The following is a 15,122-nucleotide window of genomic DNA, read 5'->3' on the forward strand; positions in this document are numbered from 1 at the left end:
CAGGATTACAATGGTTGTTGAGCACAAGTAGCCAGTTGTGCCTTTCATTCTGTAATGTGATGGTCAGTATTTCACAGCAGAAATGCCCAGTGCTGCGTTCCCTTGCAAATATTTTATTGTACATTCATACTAAAACCTACTAATAATTGTCTGAGCCTAGAATCTAACTCTACCTCACACATACGTGTGATTCTTTATGTTTAACTACCCATAATTATTCCAGAAATACAACTTTCATGTGAACTGAGGAAAGATTACACTTTGCATTATGTAAAAATTCTGCAAGAGCTACTTTCCATTGTTGAAAATTATATCAAGAATGGAAACACCACCATGGTCCTGCAGCTGTGGATAAAACACATTTGTGTTAGGCTGCTCCGTAGGGCTATGCAGTGGACGTGACCCTGTTGTTGGCATTATTCTTTAGTTGCTGCTGGTGTATTCAGGTATGCACATCCAGCTCTACCTGAGTACCTACATCCTTAGGCAGCCAGGGCTTCATAGTCCTGTTCTTTGTTGATGGACTTATTGTCTATGTCTTGAAATTCTTAACCTCATTTTCACTTTGGAATGGGTTCCAAAAATTGCCATTCCTGATAAGGGAATACAGTAGGCCAAGTCAAGAACTTAATTAAAATAAACATTTAAAGATGAAAAAATTCATTCTTCTCTCATGGACCATATAGAAACAGGTTGAGAGTTCTATTGGGTTGGTAGTTTGATAACTTGTATAGCAGAATGCATGCATTGCTGTAAAATAATCTCTCATTTTTTCATTGTGTTACAGTGAGGGCTTTATACTTATTATTCTAGAATGATGTTAACAGGGAAGTTATATTCTGTGTGAAGTAGCCTTTATAAAATCAGGTCACCAAAGGTGGATCTGATCCTGTGGTTCTAGACTATCCCATTGGTGCTCTCATCCTCATTTCAATTCGTGACACATGTTGTTGTTAGTCCGTAGCTTTGAGCACATCACAGCGCTGCTCAAACATCTTCTTTATCATAGACTTGGTTTGAAATATTGCAGTAAAAATTAGCTCTGAAATATTTTTCTAATCTTTATTTCACACTTCTCTATGGCATCACTTCTTATCCGTTAGTTTAAACAAATGTTTCCCAGGTCAACTCTTCTAAAGGCGCCTTGTGGTTGAGCCCGGTGACTCTCTGAATCCTTCTCGTGGTGCCCTCCTCATCCTGGCCTTGTTTCATGCCTCTCATTGTATTGGAAGCTCCTGAGAGGAAGAAAATCAATGATCCTCCAGAATCTTCAACAATGCCTTGCTGATCAAAATTATTAAATATGTATTTGTGCAATTGTGTTGACTTATAATGCTGTACTAATCCAGGATTATCTAGCTGAAACAACTCATCCTACAATATCTGCTCCAAATTCTGTTCACTAACATCTAGTGTGACAAGTGCTGTGTGCATTTCTAGCATTCAACTTCTTCTTTCCTTTCTTTCTTTCTTTCTACAATTGAGATAGACATGCAACCTTATTTTGTCCCTGAATCCTCCCTACCTCCCTCTAGAGGGCATTTGGGGTAAGTTTAAATCAATCAGGACTAGAGTTTCCAGATAAAGTACATGCCCCATTCAAACACAAGAAGTAATTGTTTTAGTCTAAGTATGTCTGTAATATTGCATGGCCTGCCTTAATTCACAGACTAAAAGAAAAGACTTGCATTTCATGGCTTGTAAAGAGGTTTTTCTCTCTTTCTAGACTGGAGTAAGGTATCAGGAAGCCTCTTGTGGACACTAGTCTTGTGGACATCAGTCTTAGGCAGTGTTTTTTTTTGTTGTTGTTGTTGTTGTTTGTTTGTTTTAAGTAAGTTGAATCTGGATGTTCTGTTATTTATAGACAAATGCATCCTGATAAATTTGCTTCTATGTTGGTTCTACTGCAAATAGCTATCCCAAGTTCTAGGCTTTTAGTGGAGCCTAACATTTAGATCACAGGTTTACTTCCCATAATGTCCAGTGGCTGTTTTTTTGTAACTACAGATTCTTTGCCTAACTGCTGGATGGAAACCAGGTAAGGGACTCTGAATAAGACAGTAGAAATCCATTTCTTCTGTTGGATAAGGCATTCCAAGTTTAAGGGCCATCCAGAGTTTCAGGATGTAGAAATGATGTTGAAACTTCTAGTACCTAGGCTTTTCTTATTTTTCTTTTCGCTGTACTCATGCTTCATGAATAGAAAGATGCCTTGTTTGCCTGCTCAAGTTCCATTCTCCCTCCTTCAAATTAAAGTACTACCTTTTTAAATTTAAACTTTTTTTTTCTCTGAGACAGAGTTTGGCTATATTTTCCAGGCTGGTCTCAAACTCCTAAACTCAAGTGATTTTTCTGCCTCAGTCTCCCAAACGTCCAGGGCTACACGGCTGGACCACTGTGCATGGTTTCCTTTTTTTTCCCCTTTCTTCTTTGAATATGTGTTTTTTTGGGGGGGGGTGCGTTACTGTGGTTTGAATTAGAGGCCTTATGCTTGCTAGGCAGGTGCTATTGTCACTCTTTCTTTTTTTCTTTTTGTGGTACTGGGGTTTGAACTCAGGGCCTACCCCTTGAGCCACTCTAGCAACCCTTTTTTTGTGAAGGGCTTTGCATACTACTTGCCTGGGCTGGCTTCGATCGGCAATCCTCCTGATCTCTGCCTCCGGAGTAGCTAGGATTGCAGGCGTGAGCCACTGGTGCCCAGCTCTTTCTTTTTTTAATTGGAAGACTACCTCTTTCAAACTCTAGGTTTGGGGTAAAGCTGGAAAATTCCACTTTGGCTAATTAGCATATACATTCCTTCAAGTCATAGCGATTGGTACACAGGTAGGTGTGTGATCAGGTCAGTCCAATGAGAGCGAATTCTGGGATTTTTGTTGGAACTTTTGGGAAGAAATTTTTACTCTATGTGTTTTTGAACTAGTATTATACTAGAGCTCTGAGCACAACCACAGGGAAGGAGGCCAGTACAAAAGAGAGCAGAGACAGCCAAGGGAAAGGTAGAATGACCTTCTTACTCTCCTTGGGTTCTGCTTTCTAGTTGAAAAGTTCCACTGTTGGACTGTTCAGTTCTGTGAGCTAATAGACCTTCAGCACTTGCTAAATGGGGTATTTAGAAAGGATTGGTTATAAGTGACAGAAAGATAAGTCATGTATTTCCACTGAAGCTATGCTTATGGTTAAGAGGATATCTTTTCAACAGAAAGAATTATTATGATTTGAACATTCATTGTTCTAAGCTATTTACATACTTTATTCGGTTTGATCTCTCCCAAAAGTGTTCTGCACTTGGTAAAGGAGGAATTAAAGCTTAGGGGTTTGATTACCAGAAGTCACACAGCTGGGAATATGGTGAGGCGGCTTTCAAACTCAGTTGTAGTAAAAAGCCAGTCCTTAGCACTATAGACTTCAGGGTTGGGTGTGTATTTGAATAGCTCTTTATAACAGTTAGCAAAGTCTGTGTAGAGCATACTGTGTGCCAGAGGCTGTTCTATACACTTGACATAATACTTATAACAATCCTATCAAGTAATTAATGATTCAAGTAGCATAAAATGATTTCGTCATTTTATAGATGACAAAACAGAAGTACCAAGTAGACGAGTTTCATGAGATCACACATCGAGTCATTTGATGAGCTGGGCTCTGAGACTCCACAGTTTAAATTCTTAGACAATTCAATAAACTTTCTCTCCTAGATCCTAAATCAACAGGGTGCTATAGCAATTTCTCTAGACATGAAGGACTTCACCAAAGTCCTTCCAAAGAGTGACAACCAAGATTGGATTCTATCTTAGACCAAAAAAATCTTTAGGTCGTGAGAAGAGATGTATCTCAACCACGTGAACTAGTCTCAAAGAGAAAAGAAACAAATCAAATACTGTATTTAAAAAGAGGTGACACCCACTTGGCCTACACATTTCTTTCTGGCTTTGTGTGGCTGGATGCTTTTAAAGAGATGTCACGAAGAAGAACAGCTCATCAACCTGGTACTCCAACCCTGCTGGTGAGAAGGTGGAGGAGAGAGAGGCGGTGCTGTGACTCTGCAGAGAGTGCTGCTGAACGATACAGACGTTGACACGTTGCTCTGGGGATGACTGCTATGGATTTTGCTTGTGTTGGACTCAAGCATTACAAATAACATGTCTGAAATCTAACAATTATTGACTGCTCACCATGCACTGGCATGTTTTATGCCATTTTAGCCTGGTTTTAAATGAGAGCTACATTCATAACTGAGCAACCTTAGAAAACACAAACCTCTTTCCAGGGGCCACTTTGTGTTAGCGAGAATAGCCTCGGTTACTGGAGTAAAAGCATTGCTAATAGTTCAGTGGTTTGGCACAGCAAATGTCTGTGCTTTGCAGTTTTGAAGAGCACTGTGGGCCCAGAGTGTGGTACAGGAGCTCAGCATTTCTTCTGGACAGTGTCAAGTTTGGAACACCTTTATGTCAACCCATGGTTTGTTTTCCCTGGTATCACGGCAGAGAAGGGAACATGGACAAACTCTTACCACTGAAAACCACACATGTAACTTCTGCTCACATTTTGTCGAATGAGTCAGAAGCTCTTTTAATTCAAGAGGACATCAAAGAAGCTCCATCTTTTATAAACTCCACAATGGAAGAAAAGAAGATATGGTGAACCATCCTGATGTCTGCTGTCTTCCAACTAAACAGGACCAGGAGGGGTAAATGATTTATGGCCCTGACTGTAGAGTGACAATATACCTAGAAAATCCTGTGAAGTCTAGAGGATCAACACATAGGAAATGTCAAAATGTCCCTTAGTAGCCATTTAGAATTTTAAAAACATAATTTATTGCATGTAAGTTAATTAAATGCATAAATATAACAAACTTAGCCATTTTAAGTGAGCAATTCAGTAAAATTTATTAACCTCATAATGTGAACCTCTATCTAGCTCGTAAGTTTCCCAAGTAAAACATATTAAGCAATTATTCTTCATTTTTCGCTCCTCTGACAGCCATCCGTATGTGTTCTGTCATGGGTTGATTTTGTCTGGACATATTTAATTGTGTTCTCTGGATTTTATTGTCTTCATAAAATATGCAAACTTTTGTGTCTAGCTTCTTTCACTTACCATGCACTGGAGGCTAATTCATATTATAGCATGTACCACTACTTCGTTCCTTTTCATGGCTGCATAATTTTCCATTGCATGCATATATATTTTACTTTGCTAATAGATTCTTCTGCTGGTGTACACTTGAGCTGTTTCTACCTTTTGGCTATTGTGAATAGTGCTGCTATGAGCGTGAGTGTGCATGTTCCTGTTTTCAGTACTTTTCTGTGTATACTTGGGTGGAGAATTTCAAAGTCATATGCTTATTCTGTGTTTAACTTTTTAGGAACCATCGGCTGTTTTCCACAGAAGGCAAATGTTTTTATGTTCTCATAGAAATGTGCAAGCATGCTGATTCCTTCACATTCACATCCACATTTGTGTTGTCTTTATTTTTTTATTTTTTTTTTCATTTTTCTTTTATTATTCATATGTGCATACAAGGATTGGTTCATTTCTCCCCCCTGCCCCCACCCCCTCCCTTACCACCCACTCCGCCCCCTCCCTCCCCCCCCAATACCCAGCAGAAACTATTTTGCCCTTATTTCTAATCTTGTTGTAGAGAGAGTATAAGCAATAATAGGAAGGAACAAGAGTTTTTGCTGGTTGAGATAAGGATAGCTATACAGGGCATTGACTCACATTGATTTCCTGTGCATGGGTGTTACCTTCTAGGTTAATTCTTTTTGATCTAACCTTTTCTCTAGTACCTGTTCCCCTTTTCCTATTGGCCTCAGTTGCTTTGAGGTATCTGCTTTAGTTTCTCTGCGTTAAGGGCAACAAATGCTAGCTAGTTTTTTAGGTGTCTTACCTATCCTCACCCCTCCCTTGTGTGCTCTTGCTTTTATCATGTGCTCATAGTCCAATCCCATTGTTGTGTTTGCCCTTGATCTAATGTCCACATATGAGGGAGAACATACGATTTTTGGTTTTTTGAGCCAGGCTAACCTCACTCAGAATGATGTTCTCCAATTCCATCCATTTACCAGCGAATGATAACATTTCGTTCTTCTTCATGGCTGCATAAAATTCCATTGTGTATAGATACCACATTTTCTTAATCCATTCATCAGTGGTGGGACATCTTGGCTGTTTCCATAACTTGGCTATTGTGAATAGTGCTGCAATAAACATGGATGTGCAGGTGCCTCTGGAGTAACAGTCTTTTGGGTATATCCCCAAGAGTGGTATTGCTGGATCAAACCAGGTATGAAGTTGTATCTCATTTCCCTAACGGCAAATTTGTTAAGAATATTTGTTGACCATTTATGTATCTTCTTTGGGAAAATTATTCAAGTTCTTTGCACATTTTCATTGGGTTGTTTGTTTTGCTGTTGTTGGGTTATAAGTGTAACTTACATATTTTGGATACTTGACCTTTTTCAGATATATAATTTGCAAATATTTTCTCCCCTTTCGTAGATTTAAAAAAAATTTTTTTATAATGTCCAATGTCCTTTTGTGCACAAAGGACATGCAGCACTCGAGGAAATCTAGTTTATTCTTTCTTTTGTTGCATGTGCTTTTGGTGTCATATTTAAAAATCAATTTCAAAGTCATGAAGATTTAAATCTAAGTTTTCTTCTTAGACTTTGTGTTATTCTATCTCTGTCACTGTGATAGATCTCTTGACAGGAGGAAATTGACTTAAAGGAGGAAAGACTAATTTTGCATTACAATTCCAGAGGCTTCAGTCCATGATTGATTGGCTGGTTCCACTGCTTTGAGCCTCCGGTAAGGCAAGATATCATGTTGAGAGCATGTTGCAGAAGAGGCTGCTCACCTTATGAGAGCCAGGACATGGAGGGGAAGATGTGTCTGGGACAAGATATGTCCTTCAAAATTATATCCCCATGACCTATGACCCCAACAAGGCCCCACCTCTCAATCGTGCTATCAGCTGAGGACCAGGCCTTCAACACAGAGCCTGTGGGGTCACTTCCTAGTGAAACTGCAACAGAATTTCACAGTTGTGGTTCTTATTGTATGTGGTATGAGGCAGGGGTCAAACTCCATTTTTTCATGCCTTTGACTCTCCAGCTGTTCCAGCACTATTTATTGAAGAGACTGTTCTTTCTTCATTGAATGGTCTTGGAATCCTTGTCAAGGATTAATTGGCCATAAAAGTATGGGTGTTGATAGCCATTTTTAATGTATAATAAACCTGACAATTATACAAACATTTTTATATTACACTTAAATCTCTCAGGCCTCAATTTTAAGACATTTTCTCTTCTCTGCAGTCTTTAGAGAAAATGGAGGAAAATTGGCACTATAAACATATAAACTATAACAACTGTAACTACCCAAATTGACACTCCGCCAACATTCACAGACAGCATTCTAAGTGGAAGGTAATGTACTTGATTCTAGGAGCTAAAATGTGAGTAATGTATAGCCCCTGCCTTACAGGAGTATCACAATACAGTTGGAAAGAACACGTATGCAAATAACTGCCTGACTTTGACAGAGTCAGCAGGGAAGACTGATTCATTTCACTCTGAGTCTCTGTGTTGGAAAGACACCATGGGGTGGAGCATGTGTGGCAGTATGTATTTATAGTATGTGGCATCTTGGGTAATATAAATGAAAATTTTTCCGATACTATTGCCCTAAATTCTAAAACTAGTCATGCTAACTCTAGCCTTACATCCCATTAAAATGGCCCAACTGTCGCATCTAGTTTGCAGTTATTTTATTGACACACAAAGGGTTAAACATCTCAAAGCTTTCTCTTGGTTTAAATATTTCAAAATGAAATGCTTCAGTAGAAAAACAATTGTAGGACTCCATTGTCTTAGTGTTTGTGAGATGAGCATGAGGAATTAAGACTTTTGCTTCTAGCACGAATCTAGGTGACTTCCAGGTGTCTCTGAGATGGATGGAGACTCACATATGGTTTACTGGGGAGGGCTTTGAGGGTCCTGCTATAGTTCGTTCCTTCCAAACCTCACATTGAAGTTTAATGGCCACTATAACCATATTAAGAGTTGGGGTCATTCAGAGGTGATGGCTCTGCCCTCATCCGTGGATTAATGGCATTGTCACGGGGGTGGAAGTTTGGTCCCTTTCCCACTGCCTTGCACGTGCTCCTTTGGCCTTCTCCCATGATATGACGCAGTGCAAAGGTCTTTCAGATACCAGTGCCTCGCTTGTGAACTTCTCAGTCTGCAAGACTCTGAGCCAAATAAGCTTCTCTTCTTTGTAAATTGCTTAGTCTGTGGTAGTTTGTTAAAGCAGCAGAAAACAGACTAAAACAGACACTAGGGGAGGAATGAGAAAAAAATGAACCAGGCAAATGGCGAGACTGATAGAAACACCAGATGATGCCATGGGGGACTCTGAAACTGGGATGGCTCTTCAGAAATGTCCCAAATTGAGGTAAGGACACTGGATCTTTGTATTCTAACACCCCCATCTTTGGGTGTGGGTTGCTCCTGGAAAAGGTGTTTAAGCTTAGCCAAGGTGCTTCTTTTATTCTGAGGTCAGTTCCTGGAGAGATACTGGCTCCGAGCTGTCAGCAGACAGTATTTCCTACACCTGAGGAACAGTTGTCTTGGTCTTGAGTGGAGGACCTGGTCCTCACACCAGAGCATTTACTACAGCAGACAAGGAAAGCATTATCAAGACGACTGTTTTCACCTGAGGAGAATGAGGCACAAGAGTTTGTTGGCCGTAAGTACAATTAAGGTCTTCTGAATTCCAATCTAGGTTGTTTTTAAGCAACATTAGTGTTCCTCAAAATGTACAGTGTCATTCACTACAACAAATATGTAAACCCAGTTCAACTCCAGTTAGATTTCACAACTCCCTCATAGGATTCCTCCCTTTTTCTTTCCAAAACATAAAATTCAATTTTCAACTTGCCCATGTCAAGAAATTCTTCTGAACCCTCCAGTCTAAAAAGTGAAGTAGTTTTCTTTCATAAACAAACACATGCACCTGTGTGCACACAAAAACTTTAAAAGACACTTATAGGAAGTAGAATGTTGTGTTGGAATTCTTATTAAAATGATGGAACAACATAGCATCTAGACAACTGTTCAATTTTCAGGCTACAGTATAGGAAAATAAGTTTGTGTGTGTGTGTGTGTTAACAAAGGGGGACATGTGTGAAGATTAGAGGAGGGAGATAAAAAAAGTGGTCATAATATCTGCTTGAGGCGAGAAATAATTGACTTGAAAGACAGAGAGAAGAAAGCATCTCCAAGTAATGAACCCTTTATTTCTGACACTACCCTGAGATGGAAGACAGAAATAAGATAAGCCTCTCTGCCTTCAAGGCCTGCACGCCAGTTACTAACTGCTTGGCTTTGGGCCCTTGAGTATCTGCCATGTTGGAATTTAGAAGATCATTACACTTGGTATCAACACCTGAGTCAATTAGAAGACCACAGGAAATGGTGCCAAGGGTGAGGACTTCAGAAACATTTGGATCTTTACTTTATAACTTCCCAGCTATGTGACTGGGACAAGGGTCTTATCACTTGAAGAAATTAAGATTTCTTATCTATAACTAATATGATCACAATAACAACTCCATAGGTCATTGTGATTGTGAAATTAAGTAAAGGAATAGTTCGGAGCCTTTACTATAGGTAAGACTTAGTACCCTGTTAGTTCTCATGTATATTTTACCTATGTGTGTGTTTAGATCGAACCTAAAAAGATTGGCATGTTTTATGATAGTCTTATAGGACAACACAGCCCAATGGAACTTCTTGTGATGATGGAAATACTCTTTATCTGTGTTCTCCAATATGGTAGCCACTAGCCACATGTGCGTATTGAACATCTGAAATGTAAGTGGTATAACTGAGGAACTGAATTCTTAATTTAATTTTAATCAACTTAACTGTGAGTTTAAACTTTCATGCGTGGTAGGAGCTATTACAACAGACTGCTTAATTATGGATTATTTGAGATGGAAGAGATTTTAGATATTACCTAAAGTGATTATTAGCAGGAGAAAAAATATATGTATATGATGTTATATAAATATAAATATATATATTTCATCGAGATGTGAAATAACATGCTCACCACCAAGGGGGTGGAGCCAATATTTTGACCATGTGCCAGTATTCTAAATTCAGGGCATCGTATTGCCACACAGCATAGCAAAGTTAATGACATAAAGACATGGGTAAGTTAATAGTAGATGTAGGGCTAGGACTTCCAAACTCCAAAAGTTATAATTATCATCAGTACCATAATCACCTTCACTCAAAATTTCTGAGCACCTACTCTTTGTTTGGCAGAGAACAGCCAAGTTCTGTTTTCCTGTCTCTGCTACTGGGACCCTAAAAGCTTTGCTGACCTATAGGATTTAACGCCCATGCACTGGAGCACACATAGCTGACCACGGCCTCCAGAATGCTGGTCATTTTTTGCTCATCTATTTTGATATTAGCCCTATGTCAACAATGGACAAGTGCATTGTTCTCGGAAAGTCAAGGTGGCCTACATCTCTTCAGGGTATGTCATCTCAGAGGTGAGAGAGTTAATATAGCTCTGGGATTACACTGTAAATGTATTTTGTTTGTCTCAGACAAGCAAACTGTGTCTACCCCTCTCTTTAATAGAGTAGGAATGGATCTCATTCCTTAGAATAATGACCACATACCATCTGCAGGACCCAGGTGACAAACTCTATTCTCATACAGCTCCATTAGCTACTAATCAGACCACACTGATTGAGTCTGCAGCAGATACTGTTAGCCTCCTGCATTTGTCTGTGTTTTGTAGAAGCTAGTGATAAATCAGTGGAAATAAGACAGGGGTGACCCTTTAATATAGAGGTTGACAGATGATCTCTGTAAAATACTAGTGATAAATATTTTAGCCTTTGTGAGCCGAGAAGTAAAGATGAGTTATTATGCAGGTACTTATTTAAGCATGTAATGTGTAACCACTTAAAAATGGAAAATCGTTCTCATCTCTTGGGTAGCAGGCTGGAGTGGTCTGGAGATTGCTGATTCCTGATTTAATCTTTTGAATCTTGAAGGTTGCCACTAACTTCTGCTATCCTCTTCAAATGAATTATTCATTTCAACTTATTACCTTATCTAGGGGGACAGTTTCAGTGGCTTCTACTTGTCCTTATCCACTTTGATAGTTCCTAACTCATAAGCCAAGGACTCATTATGAGAATTTGAGTCAAATACCAAGTGTATCTACTTCCCTTATATATTCAGGGACCAGCGGGAATGATCATGCTGAAGACACCAGGGCTCATTGTTAGTTGAACTTGAGCCAAGACCCCATTGAGCCTCTGGTTCCCATTCTAACTGCGGGGGCTATGATCATATCATATGGGTTATCTACATTGGCTCAGCTTCTGTATCCAATAATCCTAAAAATGTTTATTCTCTTTTCTCCTGTGTATAGGAACCAGAGTCAATGGCAATAGCTCCTTTGAGGAAGGACTGAGAGAACCATTACACATACACTTGAAGTGGTGTTGCAGCGTCTTTCCTCCCAGGGATACTGCCTCTTTCTTACTACAGGTTCCAGAGCCCAAACTAGACTCGAGTGAAGGTAAGGAACTACGCATTTTTATTGTGACAACTGGCCTTAATCATCCATCTTCTGTTTATTTAAATTATAAAGGTTGAGTTTGCCTTATAGGTTTCTCACTGTCTTGCCAGGCTCTTTTCACCATATCTAGCAGTCTCTGTGGCCTGGGTCCTTGATCTCCCTCCCACCTTGTTGCTCTTCGTGAGGACTGTATCCACTGGACTTCAGCAGCCAAGCATCATCACCCAGCCTCACTGTTTTGTGGTCTTAACATCCCATTGCTATTATTGAACCCAGTTTTGTACAGGTATCTTCTCCAGTTGACCCTGCCCTACGAAGCAGAGCTACTACTAAACTTCTTAGTGATGGCAGGGCCTCTCTCAGTAAGAATGTTCTTTATCGCTTTGAAAGTGGTTGCTGTTCTGGGCTGGCCCATGTGGGATTTTTCAGTCACTCTTAGATGCCCCCTTTCCTGGATTTTTCTTCCCTCTTTCAATGTCTGCCATGGCTCTGAAGTTCTACATCACTTAGTGGGGTTACCACTTTGCCCTGCATCTGGGAGCCATCCTAATAATCATTCATAAGGTTGCATCCATTATCAATGAAACTATCCACATTTCTTCCCCTGGTGGCCTCAAATCCAGTCCTGGGAGTTCTCTCTCAGATCCCTCTGGACATGTTAAACAGGTTCTGCAGCTACTTCCAGGTATCATCCTCTCCTCCACTCAGCAGGCCCAACGCATCTTTCACTGGACAGTATGGTGACTCAACCCTGGTTATTAGCCAGTTGCCAGAACAGGAAGTAGGGTCAGTGCTCGTGTTGTCTTGCAGTGAAGAAGCCTGGGAATTAATTGTAAGTAAAGACAAGGACTAGTCATTGGGGATTATGCAGCTTCTTCAGGCTCAATAGGCTCAGAGGGATTTGAGGATACAAGATTTGTGGGTATCATTAGTCCAGAGATACCTGTCTTATGAGTTAAGTTTTTATTCTTTCTAACCAGGGTCATGACCTTGACGTAGTCAACCTGAGTTGGTTAGGAATTAATCTTTGCCTCATCCTCTGCATTTTCTGCCTTCTTCTGGAGCATTTGGGCCCCTTTCTATGCTACTAAGGAAGTATCTGGTTTTTCTACTTAGCTTTTAATTGCTGATTGATTGCACTCAGCTTTTCTTTTTGCTAGATTTTCAATCAAGCTTGGCAATAGCCAATCAACTCAACTGTCCTTGTAGATAGTTGGTCTTCTGTATTTTTTAAGAACTAAGTACATTGCATGACTAGTGCATTCCCTTCCACATCTGTACCACCCCAGTCTACCAGTGGTGAAAATTCACTAGTTACACTGCTTCACGTCACCCGTGAAGAGGTCCCCTTAGCAGCCAGGTGATAGTGGAATTAAATTTCAAACTCTCATCTGCTATGTTTTGGATGTGCTTTGATTGTATCCCCCACAGGTTCATATGCTTGGTCTTTTGACAGTGGTGGAACCTTTAAAAGGTGGGACCTAATTGAAGGTAATTAGGTCAAGGGGGATACCACCTTGGAAGGGATTAATGCTGGTATCATGGAGTGAGTTACTTTTCTGGAGAGTGGGCTGTTACACGGCAAGGTCATTTTATGTGCTTCGCTTCTTCTTTTCTTATTTATTTTCCTTTCGCTCTTCCATGTTGTAATGTCATCTACCATGAGTTAGTCTACAGCTAAACACATGCCAGTGCCGTACCCTGGAATCTCCAGAACTGTGAACTATTAAAACCTATTTTCTTTGAAAAATTCCCAGTCTCTGATATTTTGTTATAGCAACACAAAGTTAATCAATACAGTTTCTTTGTGCTGACTTTCTCAGCTCATTCTTGGCACTAACTGTCACAGGCTGAGTTCCCTGGAAAGCAGATTTTAAGACAGAGATAAGTGTGCAGGTTTGATATCACAGAGAGCTCCTGACATCAACATCTCTTGACAGAGTGTGGAAGGGAGTATTGCGTAGATAGAAAACCTGGGCTGTAATACAGAGTTGACTTCTGAGTTGTGTTGGGTTAGGGCGATGAGGCTCGGCTTTCTATCTCCTTTGCTTAGTTACCAGTACACATTAGTGATCTTAGAAGTAGACACAGCCTTGGGTGAGGCAGCTGACTTCCACAGAGGCAATTCTCAAGCAAATAGCTGACATCCATTTCAGTAAAACCAGCCACTGGAGAAGTTAATCTTCCATTCATTTCTGGAAGGGAACTGGGTGGCACATTTCAGTGTTCACCCCAGACGATTGTGAGAAAGAACTCAGTCATTTTTCAATATAAGTCTAAATCTAGAATCTTGAAGAGTTTATAATTTGAATGGTAACCAGTCCAATTATCAGTGGACATTGTCTTTGACAAAAAAGAAGCATTTTTTGCATGGAGAAAAACACGCAGTGGACAGAACTTGCACAGGACACAGGCAAAGTTTTGTAAGTTGAACAAAAGGAGGGGAGGTATGGTGAGGAAGCAGGAGTGAGGGTGTGTGCTTGAGGGTGGGGCATGCAGTCTGGCAAACTACTATAAAGAAATAGTTTTTACAGCAACCCCAGGAAACTTATTGAGACCTCATAAAATAAAGAGAACCAAGGAAATACCACCTGATGCAAAGTGTCTCTTTCACTGTTTTACAGACTGGAGTACGATTTTATGAGCTATTTGCCTTTGCCTTTGGATGCCTCTTTAGGAGAAGTTCCTGGTTCTTTAGCCAGTTATTTTAACTTTTGGCTAGGGAGTAAGAAGATTCCAAAATAGGATAATAACCATTTAGGCTTTCTGGCAACGTTCAGCAGATGCTGACCAGACCAGGCACTTAACTAACTAACCCACAGGAAATGTGTGAATTTGCCAACGTGAGGCATCTTCTCCTGAGTTCTCTTGCATGGGGAGGTAAAGTCTGTTGGCGATGGGCATATGACTTTGAGGGGTCCTTGATTTCTTCAGTGAGATCCAGCACCAAAGATCTTTGTTTAGAAACAAGTCAGATCATATTTATAAGTTTCCCAGATGTGAAGCCAGCCTCAAGATGGGAAATAAAGTTGTAAATTCTAGGAACTGAAAATTCTTCCCTTTCATGATTTGGCCATCAAACCTGGTTCTTTCTGATTGGTGAGGCAATAGGGGGAAGAGAAGCCAACCTTCTTTCTTTATCTACAGAGGAAAAAAAAAAGCAGAAGTCTCCTGTGACTCGTTCTTTGGTTTGCTTTCAAGCTGATGGTGAGTATAGGACACTGATCATTAATTAAAAACATAGATACTCATTCTGATCTTCAGTGTCCCTCTCTATTAAGGGTTACCCAAGCAAATGAGTTCAATACCATTGTGATGATTTGGTGTGGAAAACATCAGGCTCGCATGGTATAGCAACATCTGAGGTACAAATGGTTCTTAGACCATCTGGGGCCCTGGAATTAAGACTGTCTCCACACTTAGAATTCGTTGTTTAAGGTCACACAGATAGCTCTCATCCCTTGCTCATCAAGATACCACAATAATCTCCTTGATTGAAG

This window comes from Castor canadensis, chromosome 11 (genome assembly GCF_047511655.1).
Source record: "Castor canadensis chromosome 11, mCasCan1.hap1v2, whole genome shotgun sequence".
NCBI lineage: Eukaryota > Metazoa > Chordata > Mammalia > Rodentia > Castoridae > Castor > Castor canadensis.